At 40.2% G+C, this 15,898-nt stretch overlaps 1 protein-coding gene across 4 annotated transcripts in view; it reads left to right on the forward strand.

Moving 5' to 3' along the window:
* Window positions 1–2,470: 2,470 nt before the first annotated feature.
* MRTFB (myocardin related transcription factor B) overlaps window positions 2,471–15,898 on the forward strand; it is a 68,364-nt gene continuing 54,936 nt past the window's right edge. The window contains exons 1-2 of one of the 4 annotated variants that reach the window (XM_072935702.1): window positions 2,471–2,594; window positions 5,597–5,639. The gene's annotated coding sequence lies outside the window, so the exon portion shown is untranslated. Of the gene's footprint in view, window positions 2,595–2,792; window positions 3,749–5,596; window positions 5,640–15,898 lie in introns of those variants that run through there. The other 3 variants (XM_004176638.6, XM_072935703.1, XM_072935701.1) reach the window with 3 other exon arrangements.

Genomic DNA, 15,898 nt, shown 5'->3' on the forward strand with positions numbered 1-15,898 from the left:
CAAATATTTTTATGTGTGCATTAATTGGAATATTAAAATGCTGATATCGTGTCATTTATCTGCTTTTCATGTTCAGCAGTTTCTAACAGTAGAACACCAGTTTGAAAGTGAGAGAGGGAGAGATGGGTCCATCCTTTCACTGCAGAGCATTGCATTGCTCTGCCAGCCTCAACCACTGTACCAGTGCTTCTTATCCTTATCCTGTTATAAAAAAGGGGTTATAGAATCCATTGTTATTCTTGGAGGCATATGCCAAGGACTCTTGTTGAACTATTCTGTAAGAAGAAGGAAGTGTTGTACATGTCCATGCCCAAGACAGGAAAGGTGGTGCTCAGAAGTCAAAAACAATTGTGCACAGCTGGACAATTTCCACAGAGTGAATTTATGGAAGAAACTGTTTTTAAGTAGTTATTTGCCACTTTAAATGTATCTTTTTCATTGATTCCCATTACTATGTGGTTTCATAAAGCACAAATGCCTTCAAGAAATGAGCACCATCTATATTTAATGGCAAACCCTTTAACACGCCTTTGTCTCAGACATCTTTTTTCCAGGCTTTTCAAGTTCTATAGTATTCTTTAGCAAGGACTACTCCACATGTTCTGCAATATGGTCCATGTCTATACCCTTCTAATCAATGAATGGGCAATGCCCATTAATGCAGCCATTGGAACAACTAGAAGGATCTAAGCCACATTGTAACATTAAAGAGATTTCCAACTCTTGCACAATGCTCTTGTACATTGTTGTTTTTAGTTTGCTTCTGGAATTGGATAAAATATGATTAGCTAACTGTAATCTAGTGAAATATAAGAGAAATTTACCCTGTTTTACAAAGCTTAACAAAAACAAACAATCAAACAAAAACCTTCCAATCCATCTAAAACAATTTGAACAAGTAATTATTTCAATGTCAAAGTATCTATTTGTAGCAAAGCATATTGGAATGTTGTCTTAAAATAATAAGGAATTAAAAATTGATATTTTTTTTGTGCCTGTGGTATCATTGCTGAACAAGGGCACTGAAAATCTCTTTTGGAGCAGGGAACCATGTTCTGCTTGGTCAGCAGGCAGCATAAGCTCGATGCAGTGTCTTAGCAAGCTCCTGGACATCAGCAAATTGCAAGTAATAATAAAAAAAGCTGTATTAGACCAAGTGGCAGCTTAGTACTTAATCTGTGAGCTAAAAAAAAAAATACAACTCAAAAGCAGGGTTGCATAATACTGGGCCTGATGCAGTATGTACTTACAGAACAGGACTGGCTCAGTATTAGTAAAAGTCAATTTGTTAAATATTCGCTGTAAGCATAGTGTTGCACAATATGTGCAATAAATTACTGTGTGCATGCATGATCATATTCTGATCACAGAATAAATGCCTGTGTTCTCTATTGCACATTCTCAAGTGTAAATCATCAGGTTTCCAAAACTTCTTTGAAGAAATTTTTTTTCCTTGTGATTGGTTTGATGTTGAATCAAGTTCAGTCACCTCAGACACTGACAGCTAAGCCTGAAGGTGAAATACATGAGCTATGAGTCCCATCTTGTTAGTGAATGTTTGCACAGCCAACATTTGAAGCCATCCCCAATCCATTGGCTTCGAATTTCAAATCCGTGTGGCTGCAGCACCCCGAGAAGCGGCACTGGCACCCTCAGCCCGCGCCTGCCCCGGGACCAGGCCCGGGGGACGGGTCGGTCCGGCCCTCCCGCCAGCGCCGGGCGTCCCCAGGGGCGGCGGGGCCGCCGCGGCCAGAGCACCGCTGTGAGGGACGGGGCGATTTACCTGGGCCTGGGGAGGGACCCCGGAGAACTTTCAGAAGCACCTGCACCAGGAATAGTGTGGCCAGCAGGATTGTCCTGTAGAAATGATTGTCCTGTACTTGGCACTGGTGAGGGCACACCTTGAGTGCTGCATCCAGTTCTGCCCCCTCAGTTCAGGCAGGAGCTTGAGGTGCTGGAGTGTCCAGAGAAAGGCAACGAAGTTTGGGAAGGGTCTGAAGCACAACTCCTATGAGGAGCTGATGAGGGGGCTCAGCCTGGAGAAAAGTAAGCTCAAGGGGGACCTTATTACTCTACAAGTACCTAAAAGGATGTTGTTCTGGTAGAGGCTGAACTCTTCTCCCAGACACCCAGTGAGTACACAGTCTTAAACCAGTGGAGGCTTAGTTTAAGGAGGAATTTACGCAGGAAGAATTTATTTCCAGAAGGGGTGATTAGATATTGGAATGGCTTGACCAGAGAGGTGGTGGAGTCATTGTCCCTGGAGGTGTTTAAGGACAGGCTGGACGCGGCCCTTAGTGCCATGGTCTGGTTGACCCGGTGGTGCTCGGTCACAGGTTAGACTCGATAATCTCAGAGCTCTTTTCCAAGCCCAGTGGTTCAGTGCCGCGTTCCCCGGCAGCCGGACCGGCTGCCCCGAGCGCCGCTCTCTGAGGGTGCGAGTGCCCGGATGTGCCGCCCCGCCTCCCGCACGTGCGCTGCACCAGCGCGCGGCTGCCCCGCCCCCGCCCGCGGGCCAACCGCCGGGGCGCGCGCCCGGGAGGGCGGTCCCGGGCCCAGAGCTCGCGAGAGGAACATGGCCGCGGCGGGCCGGGGTGAGTGGGGCCGCGGGCGGGGGGCGCGGGGCGCGCGCGGCCGGACGGCGCCTCACCGGGTCCGCGCCTCGCGGGGCGGCCGCGCTGCCGCGCGCTGGAACGGGCCGGGCCGGGCGCTGAGATGGAGCGGCACCGCCGGCAGCCGGCCCCGGGGTGGGCTGCGCGCCGCCCCGCCCGCAGAGCCTTGTGAAGGAGGTTGAAGGGGGCGGAAGTGCCGAGAGCGGCGGCCGCCCCCTCTCTGCCGGGTGCGGGCAGGGTCCCCGCGAGGCCGCAGCCGGGCGCAGGGAGAGCGGCGGCCCCCAGCCCTGCCGGGCCGCTCTGGGCCCCGAGCAGGTGGAGGTGCCCGTGCCCGCACCGGCCCGGCCGCTGCCGTGCGGCCGCTGGTGGATGTGTCCCGCGTTGTTATTTGCCATAAGGAGCACTCGCTGCCGGGGGAGGTGCGGGGCAGCAGGGCGGCGCTGCGGGCCCGGCCCGAACCCTGCGGGCGATGGGAGCAGAGCGCCTCGCCCAGGGGAGACCTGAGCCCTCCGTGACCCCAGTCGTGCAGCTGCGGCGGAGATCTCTGGGCTGTGAGAAGAGCTGCGATCCTTAGAGCAGGGCTGCTAACCAGTTCGACTCGTTTTCTGCGACATACGTGGATTTAGGTGGCACTTGGTTAATCCATTTTAGCGTGGTCAGGCATTGGAATAGGTTGCCCAAGAAGGCGCTGGAGTCATCATCCGTAAGGCGTTTGAGACGATGTGGTTTAGAGGTTTCGGTGGCAGTGCTGCGTTGATGGTTGGACTGGACGATATTGAAGGTCTCTTCCAAGCCTGATGATTCCATGATTCCAGAATCAGCGTTGTTAACGAGTGTATCCACAGCACCTGTATGCACAGCTCCACATCGCGGATGCAGGTCACTTGGCTGACACTTGCGGCAGTGACATTCTTTGGGACGCGGGGAGCCAGGTGGAGAGCTGTGCTGCCGTGCCTTTCTGCCAGCCTTTGTTCCATTTATGTGGGTTTTGTATTGGTGTGCAAGTGTGCAGTGCAGAAAACTGCTGTTAGTCAGTCTCCGTGCACTCAAGAGATATCAGGACTTCTGCCTGCTGCAGGCAATTGGCTGAAATAAAGACTACAGGATTTAAAGTGAATAACTTGTTTAGCTATGAAGTAAGTATCAGGAAAATTATCTTTTTATGAATGTTTTGAAAATACCTCCATAAAGTCTGGTATGTCAATATGTCTAAAATACTTAAAGCTTAAACATCAATCACCTTTTAAGAAAAAAAGCCAAGATTACACTGTCCTGTGAGTACAGCATGTTCTGAAGTTCTTGTTTATGGGAAGGTGTTCACACTTCTTCCTCATGCTACATCTTTTCCTTTACGAGAAAAAAATGCCCAGGTTTTGAATTAATTGAGATTTTAAAGATTTCAACAAAGGCACATCTGGCATTTCATAAAGTGATTCTCTTAACTTGTGACATTTTATCTTGTTCCTTCCTAAACTTTTCTTTCCAGTGTAATTACTTAGAGCAGATGTGACTTTGTGGTATAACTTAAAACTTGACAAGATTGCTGTCTGGTAATGACATCAATTATTAAGCAAATAAAAATACCTGGAAACTGAACATCCTTAGTACATTATCAGGAGTGCAGAATATCTTTCAGGATTTGGCAGTATTTGGAGAAGTGTAGAAAACGGAATTTAATGATGCAAATGAGTTTTTAGAAGCAGTCATACAATAACATGAAAATCACCTTTATATTTACCTTTTGTTTGCAAGATTCTGTTGAATTATAAGGTAGTTTCAAACAGCTGTAATAGTGAGTGTTAATACAGAGATATCCAGATGAGTTTAGTGGTTTTTATGCATAAAATACTTTAAAAGTTGGAACTTCTACTTGTTAGCCTAGCAATGAAATTAGGTAATTGATGACACGATGGATTAATGGAATATTGGATAGGGAATATGCTTAGTTGAGGTTTGGGGGTTTTTAAACAGTGTTTAGATTACTGATGAAATTATTATTGAAAGGAAGAGGAAATATATTTTATCATAAGCCATTTATTTTTGTGTGCCTTTTTGGCATTTCTGTCTTGTAACCTCTTCTTGTGTGTTTTGCTTTGGTTTTTTACATGTACAGCTTTTAACCTCTGTCACTGATGTGTACTGAAACCATAACATCAGCTTAAACCTTTAAAATAATTAAAAGTAATCTGTTAGGATTCATCTCTGGGATCAAAAGTAAAATTGTGGGGCTGAGAAACATCAGAGATATTCTAAGTCTGATACCTGTGGCTTCAAAGCCAAAACTGGAAAACTCTATTAGTGTTACTGTATGAAACAGCATTTGATAAATGCCAGACTTTAAAATAACTGTTTTTTTAAACTTTTCTAAATACAGTGAGCAGTAGCTTTCTGTTGACTTAATCATATGTGTCTGTATATGTATATATATACACACACAGTCTAAAATATTCTAATAAATGAAATGTTGATGTTGGAACAAGTCCATTTGAGCTGGTGACATAGCAAAAAGACAAAATGTGGATGTGAACAGTTTCCTTTTTTTGTAAACATTCAATTGTATTGGAATTTATAGAAAACTAAAATGCATTTCTGTTGTATAATTGGCACTTCCAAGTGTGAAGACTTGAAGAAACTAGGGCTGAGTTTGTGTATTGCAGTTGGGTTAAAAGGAGCAGATTATGCACCTCTGGTACTGCTGTTCTTGCCAGAAGTAATTGGAAAGGCAAATATTGTCTTAGAATTTGAGCAGGAATATGAAAGGTGCTAAAAGATGCACATGGAGTATATTGAAGTCACTTTTTTTCTCGGGATTTTAACCCAATAACACACCTTTACAGCTGAAAATTGCAGAAACTGAGAAAGCTGAACTAGTATTCTTAAGCTTTAATTTCTCAGGTAGAACAAAATATGTAACTTTTTAAATAATGAATCCTTGAGACATCTTTGTGATTTTTGTTTTTCCTTTTTGCTTTCCAACCAATCAGGAATGTGCTGAAACAGACACTAGAAGGGTGCTAGAGATAGCAGGTAAGTGCTGTATTTTAAAAAATTTAAACTCTTTAAATAAGTTTTTTTAAATAAAGCTGCTATGCTATTTTTTTAGTGAGCAGTGTATCCCTTTAAGTTGTGCTTAAGGTTTTATAATCCTGTTAAAATGGAAGATTTTCCAGGAAATCTGTTCCTATACAAACAGAAGTTTGGTTATATGTAGTACTTGTATTACATAAACTTAAGAGCAAGTTATTGTGATTTTATGCCTTGGCCTTTGATATGAATGGATTTTAATCACCTCTTAAGATTATGACTTAAATACTTATATGCTGATTAAACAATATTTTCTCTTTTTAAAGGACTGTCATGCTTGCAAGCCTTCACAGATGTTAGCTGTTTTCTAAATGTGAATAGTTTTGATATTAAAACTTCGGCCTATAGAATATTTTGTTTACTTTTAACAGTTTTTCTGCACTGACTCAGGCTTGTACCAGCACAGCATCTCCAGAGAGATTCCAGACCCCTTGTGGTTTGGTTAAATCAATCCAGTTATTGATGAGGAAAATTCTCTCAAGGGGAGTCACCAAGGGTGTTTAATGGCTGCTGATAGTGCTGCTTCGGGAGGTTTTAGGAAGGGAAGTCAAGCAGCTTAGTAAAACAAGGAAGTTGGGTTATATTGGCTAACACATTTTCAGTCCTGGAACTGTGTGCTTCTGGAGTTAGCTGGTCCTTAAATGGTGAAAATTCTGATCCTGCCCTTCCCTCCTCATCTTCAGTGTGGGAAAAAGAGGGTGGGACAGGTTGCCTGATTTTCAGGATAACCAAGACAGAGCATCAAACTTAAAGCCTCTTGATAGTTTCCACTGAGGGCTCCTAGATGAACCAGAGCATTGGTTCCATCTCTACAGAAAAAGCAGACACTGCACACGACTGACATGGCTAAGAGTTGCTCCAGAGACTGGAAGAACAAGATGTACAGAACTGGATATACACAGAAGGGGGTATGTATCTGTAGCATTGATGTATTCCAGCAAACCCCAGAACTGTGTTAGGCAAAAAATCTCAACTAGAAACACTTAAAGGCAAGGTGCGTTTAGGGTTGTGTGCAGGCTCCATGAACAGCAGGTTTGATTAGATTTGGCAAACCAGTTCACTTTGTGTCCTTTTTAGTAAATCTTCAACCTTTGATTTCTACTGTGAATAAATTTGCTGCTTTTTTAGCTGCATGTCCAAAAAAAAAAAAAAAAAGAACCACTGAAATTAAGATTATTTGCACTTGACAGCCATGAATGTTTCTTCTTCTTCTTCTGAAATGATTCTTCTTATTCCATGCTGTGCTGAGGACAGAGAACCAGTATTTCTGGCATTGTTTTGAAGCATTTTTGGCACCTGAAGTTCAAGAGCCAAAATTGCCCAGTGTTAGTTACAGAATACAACTTTGTTCAAACTTTCCTTTTGTGGCAAAGATTGATGTCTACCACAAAAATCTTCCATATCCTGAAACTCCAAAGCAAATCCACATTATAGAATTTCTTTAAGTGTTCAGATTACTGTTATTAAATCCAGATGTTAATGTAACAGTTTTGCACTTGTGCAATAAACTGAATCTCTCTGATTGTTGACTCAGTAGAGAGTATTTTAAGATTTCATATTTGGTCTTTGGCTTAAACATTAATTAAATGTTTGAAAAGGGGCTTTTACCTGGGCATGGTGCCAAAAGCAACAAAGTGAGAGAGAAGTCCTAGTTATACTCAGTTTTGATCTTCACACCAACTACTGAAACACAAATTAACAAAACAAAAAATAAAGACAAAAAAGAAACCCACAGCTTTTTATCCTTCTAAGTGAATTAATGACATAGGTAGTCCTAGTTACATACCTGAGAAGGACATGCAGTTATGTTCGTGTTTCCACATTTTGTGTCTAATGCTAGAAGCCTGCTGGAAGGCTAGGGAACAGTTGCTGAAAACTTGTTTACAAGTTCTAGAGACATTTAAATTAGTTTCTTAGTCATTCTTTAAATGTAAAGGAGGTAGCTCATAAAAATTCAGCAGAGAAACTCATTAACATGAATTCAAATTGTTAGTATATTCAGTGAAGTCCAGTGAAATGGTTCTTACATCTCATGTAGAGGCAAATTTCTCAGTATTTCCTACACAAAAAAGGTAGAAGAGACACAGATTTCTAGCTGCTGAAATTTGTTTAATTTCATTGCTGCAATGCTTAATTTTGTTCCCCATATTTTTAAAATTGAAAATGTATAACTTGGTAAAGTTGCAGTCCAGCAAAGCTTTAAGCATGTGTTTCTGACACTAAATGGGTTGCACAAAGTCGAACACGTGTTTAAGGCTTTTCATGATTTAGAATCCCTGCTAGTCAAGCTTTAGGAAAGTAATGTTGTGACACAGGCAGAGCAGTGTGTGTGACAGTGTCTGTGGTGGCTGTCTCCTTACAGTCCTTACTGCTGGTCCTTACTGCACCTGCACACAGAACTGCACTGCTGCAGGTCTGTGTGCAGGTGCTGCCCTACACTGGTAGGGGTTCAGTGTAAGGTGGGAATTAGGGGTTTGCACCTGGGTGTTGTCTAAGGGAACACCTGATGTCACTGTTAATTTCACATTGTGTTTTTAAAATGCTGCAAAGTGTGTTACTAGTCCTTCTGAAGATTGTGCACTGGCCATCTTGGCACATTCCCTTGTACGTGAGTGGCTGGAACTGTGAAAGCAAAGGAGTCTTTGTACTTTTATAATCTTCCCTTGGTGCTCAGGCAGGTGAGGGTCTCGGAATTGGTGTATTCTGAGAATGGAGCTCGCTGAATATACTGAGATGGCTATACAGAAACTAATGGGATCTCCCCATTCATTAGGGTTGGCCTGAATTCTACCATTTGTGTGTTATTTTAGGAGGTTTTAAATGGACTAATAAATCTCTCTGAACTATTTTTGAGTGTGTTTTTTCGTTATATATCACTTGGTACATGATTTTTTTTAGAATTTCATCTTTAAAAATAAATTTTTAAACATATTTTTCTATGAAAAGTACAACTAAGGTACCCAAAAAGAAAAGCCTTAATGTTTTGTTAATGTTTTTGCTGATGTTTTTCAGTATGTAATTTGTATTCTTTGTACAGCTATACTCTTTATAAATATACTTAGTATATTTATAAGGATTTTGTTAAAGACTTGTAACCTATATGAGTTAGAAAAACAACTGGAAACCTCACGATTTTCTACTTAATGTTTTCAACACTAATTTCATTTGCAGTGTCTGGACTGCAGAAGGTTTTTAATACCCAGTTTATGAGGGTAGAACTCACTTATGCTCTTTCTAGTAAATTCTTAACTAAAGAGAAGTTTCTTTATTTTGCAATCTTATTTCTGAATTTGTATGGGTTAATTACAGTATTGCTTCTTTATGTTAATGTCAAATAATACAGCAGCACTCAAATACAAGGTACTGAGCAAATACTGTCAGTTTTTGCAAAATATAAACTGTCTTTATGATTATGGGAATTATAAGTCTTCCAATGTGAATCAAGCCCTAAATAATTGTCTCTAGACAGTTTTTACCAACTTTCTTTGCTTCTATGAATAACTGAGTGTAATTTGTGATTTCTTCTGGAATCAGATCCTCCCTCCTCTGCCAGATGTTCCACCCTTCCTCTGTTCTGCCAGTTAAACTATTTGATGATTTTTACCAGGTCCTGTATCAGAAGCCTAATTTTAAAAACTTGTCATGCAAAATTGGTAACAGAGAAAAGTGGAATCTCTTGGAAAGGCTGAAATGCAGGTGGTGAGAACCTGCTCTGGCCATAATTCATCTTTACTGTCCTGGGAGCGCTGTGGGCAGGAGCACAGGTGGGAATGTGGAGCCAGCCCAGCCCTTGGACACGGGGGATGGGTAAGACACTGGGACTGCTTCCCTTTGCTGCAGAGTAAACCACGCTCACAGGAGAGCCTTGGACACTGTTCTACACCAAATTTTCCTCAAAATACCTGGGGCAGCTGGGGCCTGAAGGTGGTGCAGAAGAGACTTCTGTAGTGTCTCCCATGTGCCTTGGGGTTCTTGGCACCAGTAGTAGATTTTGGAAAGCCTAAGCCAAGCCTTGTGCTGGCTGGCTGAGGAACATGGTCAGGAAAAGGTTATGAAAGAAGGATGGTATACAAAGCATTTTTGATAGGTAAAGCTGAGTTGATTTAGTGATAGATGGAGGATAGAAAAAATAGAGAATTCAGGAGTAGAAATCAGGGAAGTGGGTATTGAAGTGACCTGGGAAAAAATAGCTATTGTCTGACACTAGAAAAGAACAATGAAAATAAACAAAGAGAAAAAATTCTTTGGCTACAGTATTTATATTTGATACCAGATTATATTTAATTAATATCTGTTTTCATCACATGATCAGTATTTTCCAACAGAGTTTCTAATAAAGCTTTGTAGTATCATTTTGAAATATACTCAAACTACAAGAACTACGGAAAGTAAATGTGTGACAGCTGCTAAGTGCAGAAATCTGTAATCTACTGTAAACAATTTTATGTTACCATCTATTTCTTACTTATTTTTAAACAAGCAGCACTGTATGGAATGAAATATTGGAACACAATAGTTTAACAGATAAGACTTCTTTGAAACTGGCCTTAGGCAACATAAACTCTCCTGACCCAGAGTTTCTGCCCTATTAGTCTTTAGCTAATTTCAGTAGGGAAAATGGAATTCAAGTTCATTTTAGCTTTGGAGATCGTGAGAAATGGGTTCTTAAAGTACTGAGGGCATGGACTGTGGATTATAGCATTAAACTGTTTAGAACATCAGAATTTTCAGGCACCATGCTAATAACATACTTTTTCTGATTATTTTAGGATATGGGTGTTGATCTGGACATTAGGCTTCATCTGTTATGATCTTCGATCTGTATTTATAAAGAAGCAATAAGTTATATTCTTTCCTGTGGTCTTACCCTGTTCCTTGTTAGAAGAAATGTGTTTGATTTGAAAAGTAAAAATTTGGCTTCTGTTAAGTGAAGAGTGTAATTTTGTCTTAATCAAATTATTTATTATAGTGTTAGTCATAATACTATGTGTGTGGCATATCTTCATGCTTAATTTCCAGTGTTTAGGAGTCTCAGGGCTAGGATTTTTTGGTTTGTTATGGGATTTTTCTTCCTGGAAGTATGCTTAACTGCATGGAATAAAGTATTCCTTCAGTCTGCATCCTTGTTGTTTCTATTAAAAAAACCCATGACTTTAATTCTTAGGAAGATGCTGTAAGGTGTAAAAATCTAGTACAAGTGATATAATTGCATTCAGATTGTGACCTTTTGTCACTGCTATATAAAAAATGAGGCCACATGGTATTAGAAGTAAGAAACAGAAAAGATTATGGTAGGTGAACACTTGGTGTCAGTCAGGCAAAGAGTGCACAGTAAATAGTTGCTGCTTGAGATGTACCACAAGTTGGTTCATATATTTTAGAAATTAAACATTGATGTGTCTTTTTCTAAGTTTTCCCTTTGTCCATTAGCAGATTAAATATTAAAAGTTTCATTTTCAGAAGTTGGGAGCAACAAGTTGACTGGTTTCCATGGGAGCTAATTCAAGTTACTGTTTGCATTGTTAATACCTCAAAGTAGCTGTGTTGGTCCAAGTCAATATGCAATATTGTGAGTGAGAGATTTTCTTAGCTCTCGTAAGGTTTTGCATAGGGACTGCTTAATTGAGGACCTTCTGCAGATGTCACTGAATTTCAGCTCGGATATAATCATTCTGATTTTTGCAAGATCCCCTAAATTGAAGTTGCTTGTAATCTCTAATTACACTTACCTTATTTTGAATTAATATCTAATTAGCACTTAGTTTCTTGCTGAATGTAAATAGTGTGTTAAATTCTGTCCAATAGAAGTTGATTGTATTTTTTAAGACACATTTAGCACCAAATATTACAATAATAAAATAATTACAATAATAAAACTCTGCTAATCTCTGTAAAGTGTGTAGATATAAAAAGAAGCAAAGTATAGCTTTTTCAAGAAAGTTCATGTCCTAGAAATGATTGTGCAAGAATGTTCAATTGGAGGCAGTCCTGCAGTTCCTTCCTCTTTGATTTGAATCCTTGTGCTTTCCTTTTTTTGTTCAATTCAAGGGTTTGGTTTGCAGGCAGTAAAATAAACAGAATAGCACCTGCAGCTTAGTCATAAATGGGAACATCTTGCAGTATCCAAGCAAACAAATTAAATCATGGAGTCATCTAACCTTTCCTGAAATGCCTTAAGAACTTTACCAACATTCATTTTTAAGATATTCCACTATTTTGGCTATCAATGGTCTCTGAAAATATAGGGAAAGATTATAATCCAATTCATTGATAAAAGTTACTAATTATTGCCTGAGCTATCAAGTGCATTTATTGTACAAAAACAAACACTTGGGTTTTGATTTTTTTTCCGTATGTTGGCAACTTCAATTGTATAAATAGATTCTTCTGGCTACACAGAAAATCGTGGAGTACATGGGACCTAATTCCTTCCAGAAAGTCATAGACCAGAGGAACTGAACTTGCTTTTGGGCTGGTTAATCCGAGTTGATCTCGCAATTACTCAAAACACTCCTGTAAAGCACTTCATATTAAAACTGAGATTAAGAACTTTGGTATTTTTATTAACTGGAATTCAAGTAAGTAGCTTTGGAAGTCATATGTCACTATGTTTCATTGTAAAAAAATATTATGTAAATATGTAGACATTTATGATGGTGAGAAACTAGGAGCATTATTTGTTTGCATACCACACTAATGCAGATAGCTGTAGTTTGGTTGGTTTCTTTGTTTCTTTGCCTTGCTAAATTTAGGTATAAAACTGACCTTGTGTTGCTTTTAAACTCAACCCAAATGTATTTGTTGCCAATGTTAATGTCAGCTTTTAAAATCAGAGTATTAAAGCAAATTTAGAATATTGACAATCAACAACATCTTCACAGAGTGAAAAATAGGAATGCCATGTTTAGATTTTTCAATTTGCACACAGCATATTTCCATATACAGTAACATCTAAACAAGATACTACTTCATGTTTTGCCTATCTAGTGTTAAGTATTTTATTAAGCTCTTACTTTTAATAGAGCTAGTGAGGATATGTGCTATGACAGCTTTGTATTTATTTAATCCAGAGGAACCAGCTGAACCACTTAACATTGCCTTAAGAGGAGCATTGTTTATTAAGAATATCCACAGAAAAGATGAGATTAAATCAAATTATGTCTGCTCATATGGTGATTAAAAGTAAAAAGTTGTTGAGGTCCGAGTCCTTCACTTACAACAAGTTATGGGTCAATGTTTTCTGCACTTCAGCTATTGTGGCCAGGATTCTGGTTGCTGCTGAGTGCTCAGGCAGCAGCTCTTGGGGAAGATGGACTTAGTTGTAGATTAAATAAATCATTGTCCTCTCATGATTCAGAGTTTTCAGCACAAATCTTTATAAACTCTGCTGCAAACACTGCAAGTTAGCATAGCTTCTGCTTATGAAGCATTGTGTCAGTAGAAGGTAAATTGAAAGCTGTCCTGGGTTATCAGGGTGGGTTAATGGATGTTTGCCTCCATGCTGGGTCTTAAACAGCTCTCTAGACATGAGCATCTCTTTTGCAGGGAGGAATAGCAGAGCAGTTCAGACTTCTCCTTAAAAATGGAGGTTGTTGACTGTGTGGTGCCTTTAAGAGGCAGTTAATTTTAGACTTTACTTTTTGTTTGGTCCCTTAGACAGATTTATTGATTTTGGTGCACACTGCAGAGTTTCTCAGCTGTTTCTTAAAGGAAGATGGCATAGTTTGAACAGTTTTATATAATAAGTAAACAATTTAAACATCACTTTTGTCTGAAGGTAGGGGTTCTGTTTCAGTGATGACTGTTGTGCATATTGAACCTTTGCTTGCTTTATTTAAAATATTTGTAAGAAGTTTAGCATTTTGAATAGGTTCTATTATTATAATTTTAAAGCCCTTGAAATGTGAATACAGAAGATATTTGTAATATTTACAACTACTTAAAACATTTGAAACCTGAAGGTATTTAAACACTAAGCTTCACAACATTGCAATGAGGTAGATTCTTTCCATGTGTCGCCCAGATTTCACGAACTCATGTTTGAACAGGTTAGTTTGAGAAGGCAGTAATGTGCGAAAAGAATAGATAAATCATCTCTATGGCCCTGCACAGCGACAGGGTAGGCTTTAGTTTCCCCACACTTTAATGGAGCTGTGGGAGGTTGCCTTTATTCCTCACAGCCCCACACTGCAGGGTAATTCATTTGCACTTAGCAGGGCTCAGCTCCCATTACCAATTACTGTGATTTTTTTTTTTCCCCTGCCTGGAGGTAGCAGTAGAGGGAATGTATCATCAAGGATTCTACTGACTCATCCCCAGCCTCTGTCCAGGTACAAGTAATTCTCTGTACATTACCTCATGGATGATGTGCATTTATCACTGTAGCTTATTCATTTTTCAGTTTTTGATCAGTCCAAAGACTTAAGATTTAAAGACTTCCTCTGAAGAATTAGTAAAGAGAATCTCAGTATAGCATTGTCATCAAAATCTGCAGAAGTGTTAAAAGAGTTTCTGGAGGTCTTTCGGTGTCTGTTCAGCGGTATTAATTTAGGTAGAGCAGACAGTTATAAAAATTTAATCTCAGTTATTTAGTAAAAGTGGACATTTTTCTGCAGTATCGACCAGCCCAGTCCTGTTTTTTAAGGAAATTAATAGTAATAGTGATTTTTTCATAATGCTTTATCCAAGGTGATTACTCATGGTTAGTCAGCTGCTGATATTTCTCATATTTTTCTGCTTTTGTATAATTACCTTCATAAAAATAGCTGTATGATTTAAATCCTTATTGCCCTGTGTTTGACCACAAAACTTAAAATTAAGTTTATCAACACTGTGTTTTAACTGTAAGATTGCAGTTTCTCCTTCAGTTTCCATGTCCGCGTTCCGGTGCTGCAGTAAGGAGGTGTGTGTCCCAAGGGTGCCACCCAGCAGAGGTGAGGCTGTGCCTGTCCCACGGGGGCTCGTGCCCCCAGCCCTTGCTGCCTTTCTGAGCTCCAGCAGCCGCTGTGGTTGGGCTGAGGAGCACAGCCTCCCTTTGGTGTTGCTCCAGGAGCTGATGGAGATGGAGACTGCAGCCAAGCCATGATTTATTTCTGTATTTCTCTTTACCCTTGCTGATAGGCAGCATGGTGAGAGGAGCCATCCTTTAAAACCCTGCATCTCTTCCTCTCCTTGCAGTGGGTGTTCTGTCGCAGGGCTTGTCTCCGGGAAGTGACTCCCGCAGCTTCCAATTCCCGGACTGTTCAGTGAGCTGAATGTTCCCGACTGCTTTGTTTATGTTCAGGCCTGACGTGTGTTGATCCTTGGAAGAAAGGAGAGACTCGGCATTCCAAGGGTCTGACCATGGACTGGAGTAATTTGTAGCCTAGGAAGGAAGTTTGCTGTAGGCTTGTGTAGGCATAGGTAGGGTCTGCTGCGTTCTGAAAGCACAGTGCTTACCCTTCATGAGAAGGGAAGGGGAGTTGCCAGGTCAGTCTCAGATTGTGACTTCTCACATACTCTCAGGTCATTAGTGCCCACTGCTCAAATAGAAGGAATATTTAAAACTATAACAGCCCCCAAAGTCCTTATTGGCCTCAGTGTCAGAAATCACTGTTCCCACTGCACATCTCCAAGCCTTTCCAGGCACTGACAGGAAGACTAAACATGCAATGGCCTGCCTTGGCAGCTGTTAGATCTGCTGGATCTCACACTTTTAAAGGATCTTTTTTAGTGTTTTCTGATACATTGAAGAAAAAAGTAAGAAAAAACAAATGAACATTTTACATTTAGAGTATTTTCCATGTTACATCTTGAGTATTCATTCGAGATTCTGGTGTTATGCAAACTTCTAGAGCTGTAAATTTTACTGAGTTTTATAAATGGAGAAACTGAGTGCTCATATTCACACCATGATTCTGTAAATCCTGGAGCTGAAATTGCTAGTATCTGATTGTTAATTCAATACTGCACTGGGTAGAGTGACCCAGGTTCCTTGCAGGTGTGAGTGAGTGAGCAGTGTTAATGTCAGCCAGTTGAGTTGGCCAAAATTTGAATGCACTGTCATTCTTGAACTGTTATTTTCCAGCAGATTGCTAAAATAAAAGCTGATTTACTACCGAAGTGTCATCCAAATTTCAGAGCTTGTGCCAAATAAAATACCAGTTCTGGTGTCTCAAGTAGCAGGGAAGTATAAGATTATAAGATTTTTCCAAGGAAATAAA

This window comes from Taeniopygia guttata, chromosome 14 (assembly GCF_048771995.1).
Source record: "Taeniopygia guttata chromosome 14, bTaeGut7.mat, whole genome shotgun sequence".
Taxonomy (NCBI): domain Eukaryota; kingdom Metazoa; phylum Chordata; class Aves; order Passeriformes; family Estrildidae; genus Taeniopygia; species Taeniopygia guttata.